Below are 9,285 nucleotides of genomic sequence, written 5' to 3'. Positions count from 1 at the left end.
CAGACCATGATACATCAGTCTACACTGATCCCAAACCATTGTCCTAGACCATGAGACATCAGACTAAATCAGATTACAATGATCCAAAACCATTGTCTTAAACCATGAGACACCAGACTAAACTGATTCCAAACTATTGTCCCAGACCATGAGACATCAGACTACACTGATCCCAAACCATTGTCCCAGACCATGAGACATCAGGCTACATTGATCCCAGACCATTGTCCCAGACCATGAGACATCAGACTACACTGATCCTAAACCACTGTCCTAGACCATGAGACACCAGACTACATCAGACTTCACTGATCCCAAACCATTGTCCCAGACCATGAGACATCAGACTACACTGATCCCAAACCATTGTTCCAGATCATGAGACATCAGGCTACACTGTTTCTAAACCATTGTCCCAGACCATGAGACATCAGGCTAAATCAGACTAAAATGATCCCAAACTATTGTCTTAGACCATGAGACATCAGACTACATCAGATTACACTGATCCCTAGCCATTGTCCCAGACCATGACACATCAGACTACACTGATACCAAACCATTGTCCCAGACCATGAGACATCAGGCTACACTGATCCTAAATTATTGTCCCAGAGCAGGATACATTCTACTACACTAATTACAAACCATTGTCCCAGACCATGAGACTTCAGACTACACTGATCCCAACCATTATCACAGACTATAAGACATTAGACTACACAGATTCCAAACCATTGTCTAAGACCAGGAGACATCAGACTACATCAGACTACTCTGATCCCAAACCATTGTTCCAGACCATGAGACATCAGAGTACACTGATCCCAAACCATTGTCACAGACCATGAGACATTAGACTACACTGATTAAAACCATTGTCTCAGACCATGAGATATCAGACTACACTGATCCCAAACCATTGTCACAGACCATGAGACATCAGACTACACTGATCCCAAACCATCGTTACAGACCATAAGACATTAGACTACACTGATTCCAAACCATTGTCTCAGACCATGAGACAGACTACATCAGACTACACTGATCCCAAACCATTGTTCCAGACCATAAGACCTCAGACTACACTGATCCTAAACCATTGTCCCAGACCATGAGACATCAGACTACACTGATCCCAAAACCATTGTCCCATACCATGAAACATCAGGCTACACTGATCCCAAACCATTGTCCCAGACCAAGACACATCAGACTAAATCAGACTTCAATGATCCCAAACCATTGTCCCAGACTATGAGGCATCAGACTACACTGATCCCAAACCATTGTCCCAGACCAAGAGACATCAGACTACACTGATCCCAAACCATTGTCCCAGGCTCTAAGACATCAGACTACATCAGACTACACTGATCCTAAACCATTGTCCCAGACCATGAGACATCAGACTACACTGATCCCAAAACATTGTCTAAGACCATGAGACATCAGATTACACTGATCTCAGACTATTGTCCCAGACCATGAGACATCAGACTACATTAGATAATAATGATCCCAAACCAATTTCCCAGACCATGAGATTTTACACTATACTGATCCCAAAACATTGCCCCAGTCTATGAGACATCAGACTACATCAGACTACACTGATCCCTAACCTTTGTCCCAGACCATGAGACATCAAACTACACTGATCCCAAACCATTGTCCCAGACCATGATACATCAGACTACACTGATCCCAAACCATTACACTAGACCATGAGACATCAGACTATACTGATCCAAAAACATTGCCCCAGGCTATGAGACATCAGACTACACTAATCCCAAACCTTTGTCCCAGACCATGAGACATCAGACTACATCAGACTACACTGATCCCAAACCATTGTCCTAGACCATGAGACATCAGACTATACTGATCCCAAAACATTGCCTCAGGCTATGAGACATCAGACTACGTCAGACTACACTGTTCCCAAACCATTGTCCCAGACCATGATACATCAGACTACACTGATCCCAAACCATTGCACTAGACCATGAGACATCAGACTATACTGATCCAAAAACATTGCCCCAGGCTATGAGACATCAGACTACACTGTTCCCAAACCATTGTCCCAGACCATGATACATCAGACTACACTGATCCCAAACCATTGCACTAGACCATGAGACATCAGACTATACTGATCCCAAAACATTGCCCCAGGCTATGAGACATCAGACTACGTCAGACTACACTAATCCCAAACCTTTGTCCCAGATCATGAGACATCAGACTACACTGATCCCAAACCATTGTCCCAGACCATGAGATATCAGACTACATCAGACTACACTGATCCCAAACCATTGTCCCAGACCATGAGACATCAGACTATATCAGACTACACTGATCCCAAACCATTGTCCCAGACCATGAGACATCAGACTACATCAGACTACACTGATCCCAAACCATTGTCCCAGACCATGAGACATCAGACTACACTGATTAAAACCATTGTCTCAGACCATGAGATATCAGACTACACTGATCCCAAACCATTGTCACAGACCATGAGACATCAGACTACACTGATCCCAAACCATCGTTACAGACCATGAGACATTAGACTACACTGATTCCAAACCATTGTCTCAGACCATGAGACAGACTACATCAGACTACACTGATCCCAAACCATTGTTCCAGACCATAAGACCTCAGACTACACTGATCCTAAACCATTGTCCCAGACCATGAGACATCAGACTACACTGATCCCAAAACCATTGTCCCATACCATGAAACATCATGTTACACTGATCCCAAACCATTGTCCCAGACCAAGACACATCAGACTAAATCAGACTTCAATGATCCCAAACCATTGTCCCAGACCATGTGGCATCAGACTACACTGATCCCAAACCATTGTCCCAGACCAAGAGACATCAGACTACACTGATTCCAAACCATTGTCCTAGACCATAACACATCAGACTACACTGATCCAAAACCATTGTCCCAGACCATGAGACATCAGACTACACTGATCCCAAAACCATTGTCCCAGACCATGAGACATCAGACTACACTGATTCCAAACTATGGTCCTAGACCATGAGACATCAGGCTACACTGATCCCAAACCATTGCCCCAGACCATGAGACATCAGACTAAATCAGACTACAATGATCCCAAACCATAGTCCCAGACCATGAGACATCAGACTACATCAGATTAAACTGATCCTAAACCATTTTCCCAGGCTATGAGACATCAGATTACACTGATCCCAAACCATTGTCCCAGACCATGAGACATCAGACTACATCAAACTACACTGATCCCAAACCATTGTCCTAGATCATGAGACATCAAACTATACTGATCCCAAACCATTGTCCCAGGCTATGAGACATCAGACTACATAAGACTCTACTGATCCCAAACCATGAGACATCAGACTACACTGATCCCAAACCATTGTCCCAGACCATGAGACATCAGACTACACTGATCCAAAACCATTGTCCCAGACCATGAAACATCAGACTACATCAAACTACACTGATCCCAAACTATTGTCCCAGACCATGAGACATCAGACTACACTGACCCCAAACCATTGTCCCAGACCATGAGACATCAGACTACACTGATCCTAAACCACTGTCCTAGACCATGAGACACCAGACTACATCAGACTTCACTGATCCCAAACCATTGTCCCAGACCATGAGACATCAGACTACACTGATCCCAAACCATTGTTCCAGATCATGAGACATCAGGCTACACTGTTTCCAAACCATTGTCCCAGACCATGAGACATCAGGCTAAATCAGACTAAAATGATCCCAAACTATTGTCTTAGACCATGAGACATCAGACTACATCAGATTACACTGATCCCTAGCCATTGTCCCAGACCATGACACATCAGACTACACTGATCCCAAACCATTTTCCCAGACCATGAGACTTCAGACTACACTGATACCAAACCATTGTCCCAGACCATGAGACATCAGGCTACACTGATCCTAAATTATTGTCCCAGAGCAGGATACATTCTACTACACTAATTACAAACCATTGTCCCAGACCATGAGACTTCAGACTACACTGATCCCAACCATTATCACAGACTATAAGACATTAGACTACACAGATTCCAAACCATTGTCTAAGACCAGGAGACATCAGACTACATCAGACTACTCTGATCCCAAACCATTGTTCCAGACCATGAGACATCAGAGTACACTGATCCCAAACCATTGTCACAGACCATGAGACATTAGACTACACTGATTAAAACCATTGTCTCAGACCATGAGATATCAGACTACACTGATCCCAAACCATTGTCACAGACCATGAGACATCAGACTACACTGATCCCAAACCATCGTTACAGACCATAAGACATTAGACTACACTGATTCCAAACCATTGTCTCAGACCATGAGACAGACTACATCAGACTACACTGATCCCAAACCATTGTTCCAGACCATAAGACCTCAGACTACACTGATCCTAAACCATTGTCCCAGACCATGAGACATCAGACTACACTGATCCCAAAACCATTGTCCCATACCATGAAACATCAGGCTACACTGATCCCAAACCATTGTCCCAGACCAAGACACATCAGACTAAATCAGACTTCAATGATCCCAAACCATTGTCCCAGACTATGAGGCATCAGACTACACTGATCCCAAACCATTGTCCCATACCAAGAGACATCAGACTACACTGATCCCAAACCATTGTCCCAGGCTCTAAGACATCAGACTACATCAGACTACACTGATCCTAAACCATTGTCCCAGACCATGAGATATCAGACTACACTGATCCCAAAACATTGTCTAAGACCATGAGACATCAGATTACACTGATCTCAGACTATTGTCCCAGACCATGAGACATCAGACTACATCAGATAATAATGATCCCAAACCAATTTCCCAGACCATGAGATTTTACACTATACTGATCCCAAAACATTGCCCCAGTCTATGAGACATCAGACTACATCAGACTACACTGATCCCTAACCTTTGTCCCAGACCATGAGACATCAAACTACACTGATCCCAAACCATTGTCCCAGACCATGATACATCAGACTACACTGATCCCAAACCATTACACTAGACCATGAGACATCAGACTATACTGATCCAAAAACATTGCCCCAGGCTATGAGACATCAGACTACACTAATCCCAAACCTTTGTCCCAGACCATGAGACATCAGACTACATCAGACTACACTGATCCCAAACCATTGTCCTAGACCATGAGACATCAGACTATACTGATCCCAAAACATTGCCTCAGGCTATGAGACATCAGACTACGTCAGACTACACTGTTCCCAAACCATTGTCCCAGACCATGATACATCAGACTACACTGATCCCAAACCATTGCACTAGACCATGAGACATCAGACTATACTGATCCAAAAACATTGCCCCAGGCTATGAGACATCAGACTACACTGATCCCAAACCATTGTCCCAGACCATGAGACATCAGACTATACTGATCCCAAAACATTGCCCCAGGCTATGAGACATCAGACTACGTCAGACTACACTAATCCCAAACCTTTGTCCCAGATCATGAGACATCAGACTACACTGATCCCAAACCATTGTCCCAGACCATGAGACATCAGACTACATCAGACTACACTGATCCCAAACCATTGTCCCAGACCATGAGACATCAGACTATATCAGACTACACTGATCCCAAACCATTGTCCCAGACCATGAGACATCAGACTACATCAGACTACACTGATCCCAAACCATTGTCCCAGACCATGAGACATCAGACTACACTGATTAAAACCATTGTCTCAGACCATGAGATATCAGACTACACTGATCCCAAACCATTGTCACAGACCATGAGACATCAGACTACACTGATCCCAAACCATCGTTACAGACCATGAGACATTAGACTACACTGATTCCAAACCATTGTCTCAGACCATGAGACAGACTACATCAGACTACACTGATCCCAAACCATTGTTCCAGACCATAAGACCTCAGACTACACTGATCCTAAACCATTGTCCCAGACCATGAGACATCAGACTACACTGATCCCAAAACCATTGTCCCATACCATGAAACATCATGTTACACTGATCCCAAACCATTGTCCCAGACCAAGACACATCAGACTAAATCAGACTTCAATGATCCCAAACCATTGTCCCAGACCATGAGGCATCAGACTACACTGATCCCAAACCATTGTCCCAGACCAAGAGACATCAGACTACACTGATCCCAAACCATTGTCCCAGGCTCTAAGACATCAGACTACATCAGACTACACTGATCCTAAACCATTGTCCCAGACCATGAGACATCAGACTACACTGATCCCAAAACATTGTCTAAGACCATGAGACATCAGATTACACTGATCTCAGACTATTGTCCCAGACCATGAGACATCAGACTACATCAGATAATAATGATCCCAAACCAATTTCCCAGACCATGAGATCTTACACTATACTGATCCCAAAACATTGCCCCAGTCTATGAGACATCAGACTACATCAGACTACACTGATCCCTAACCTTTGTCCCAGACCATGAGACATCAAACTACACTGATCCCAAACCATTGTCCCAGACCATGATACATCAGACTACACTGATCCCAAACCATTACACTAGACCATGAGACATCAGACTATACTGATCCAAAAACATTGCCCCAGGCTATGAGACATCAGACTACACTAATCCCAAACCTTTTTCCCAGACCATGAGACATCAGACTACATCAGACTACACTGATCCCAAACCATTGTCCTAGACCATGAGACATCAGACTATACTGATCCCAAAACATTGCCTCAGGCTATGAGACATCAGACTACGTCAGACTAAACTGTTCCCAAACCATTGTCCCAGACCATGATACATCAGACTACACTGATCCCAAACCATTGCACTAGACCATGAGACATCAGACTATACTGATCCAAAAACATTGCCCCAGGCTATGAGACATCAGACTACACTGATCCCAAACCATTGTCCCAGACCATGAGACATCAGACTATACTGATCCCAAAACATTGCCCCAGGCTATGAGACATCAGACTACGTCAGACTACACTAATCCCAAACCTTTGTCCCAGATCATGAGACATCAGACTACACTGATCCCAAACCATTGTCCCAGACCATGAGACATCAGACTACATCAGACTACACTGATCCCAAACCATTGTCCCAGACCATGAGACATCAGACTATATCAGACTACACTGATCCCAAACCATTGTCCCAGACCATGAGACATCAGACTACATCAGACTACACTGATCCCAAACCATTGTCCCAGACCATGAGACATCAGACTACACTGATCCCAAACCATTGTCCTAGATCATGAGACATCAGACTACACTGAGTCACAGTTGCGCTGATTGCCCTGATAACTTTTTTACACTTGTCTACACAGACCAAGGAGCGAGGTAGAGCAGCGAGAGTAGGATAAAAAAAACAATAAAGGGAGTAGAAGATAAGGTTCCTCACCTATAGTCCCTGCACCTCTGATTTTTAGCTCAGTGGATTTTTATAGCACATATGTTTATTTACTGTCATGCACTTTCCAAATGTTTTTCAGTTTGTTAAGAATAAAGAGGCAGACAACTCAAATAATTTATATTGTGCATATGACAAAATATTTGCATGGAGAAAAAGTTATGTTAAAGTTGTTTATTTTTAGTCTGAAAACCCTCACTGCTTTCTTGGTGGGCAATGATGCCCCACAAACATAAACAAATCTCAGTTTAGGAATTGTGGTTAAAACAAAAAAAAACACACAAAAAAAAACAAGAAAGAAAGAAAAGCAAGCTTCATATACTCTTTTTTGCCCCTTTCTCTTCTCTATGCTTTTTTTTCTCTCTCCATTAACAAGTGAAGAAATAATAACGAAATGTGGAGAGAATGCTTGTGGGGCAAGTGGAAGATATTGAGCAAGAAACTGAACAATTTTCGCAGTACGATACAATCTGTGAGACAACTGTGAAATTCCAAGGTAAAGGTTACTTGTAAATTGTTTCTTTGAATTATGGGTGATGCAGTCTAGGAGCTACAAGGCGTGGTGTAATAGATTACATACAGAAAGAGAAGCAATTTGCCAGGAATGTAAAACAGCTCAGTGTCTTGTTCTATTGCCTGATTACCACCTGGAAGTAGCTTCTTGAAGCCCAATTGTACTTTTTACAGAAGAGAATTTTCCTGAAGTAAATTAATATGACTCCGCCTAACAAAGTCAGTCCAGCCCCAAAATACCAGGCAATTCTCATCTGAACAAGGGAAACGGCAGCCTCAGACGATCATTTTGGCCTCCTTTGGGCCTTGTCAGTGAGGTGCAGACATATCCCTCTAGGCACATTGGGCAAGGAGTGCACATCTGATTTCTTCCATCACCCTTAGGGAGACTTACCCAAGGGTCATAACACAAATTCTACAATATAGAAAGTGAGGCAATTTACCTGTAACGAACAACAGCTCAGTGGTTTGTTCTATGATCTGGTTACCACCTGGAAATAACTTATTTTAACCCAATTGTGCTTTTCACAGAGAAAAACTATCCTGAAGTATATCAGTCTACCTACCTAAGAAGGTCAGTCCAGCACCAAAATGCCAAGCAATATTCCTCTGAAAAGGGAACCTGCAACCCCAGACAATAATTTTGGCCTCCTTTGGGCCTCATCAGTGAAGTGCATCGATAACTTTCTAGACACATTGGGCAAGGAGTCCATGTCTGGTTTCCCCCATCTTCCTTAGGAAAACTTTCCCCAGGGTCATAATACAAATACATATAGAAAGAGAAGCAATTTGCCAGGAGCAAAAAAAAAAAAAACAGCTCAGTGGCTCTTTCTATGGCCCAGTTACCACATGGGAGTAGCTTCTTTTAGCCTAATTGTGCTTTTTACAAAGGAGAACATTCCTGAAGTATATAAGTCTGATCCCACCTAAAAAGTTAATTCCAGCCCCAAAATACCACCTGGGAGTAGCTTATTGTTTTAGCCCAATTGTGCTACTGTAAGCTACTCCAAAGTGGTAAACGGGCAACAGAACAAGCCACTGAGCTGCAACTTCTCTCCACTCCTATTATCTCTACATCTCTCTCCTGCCTCCAAGATTTCTCACACGCTGCTCCTGTCCTCTGGAGCTCTCTACCCCGCTCCGTAAACCCACCTATCCAGAGAGCCTTACCATCTCGGCTCTGTTTTACATCCT

The sequence above is a fragment of the Bombina bombina genome, chromosome 11 (genome assembly GCF_027579735.1).
Source record: "Bombina bombina isolate aBomBom1 chromosome 11, aBomBom1.pri, whole genome shotgun sequence".
NCBI classification, from domain to species: domain Eukaryota; kingdom Metazoa; phylum Chordata; class Amphibia; order Anura; family Bombinatoridae; genus Bombina; species Bombina bombina.
This window is presented reverse-complemented; position numbering follows the sequence as displayed.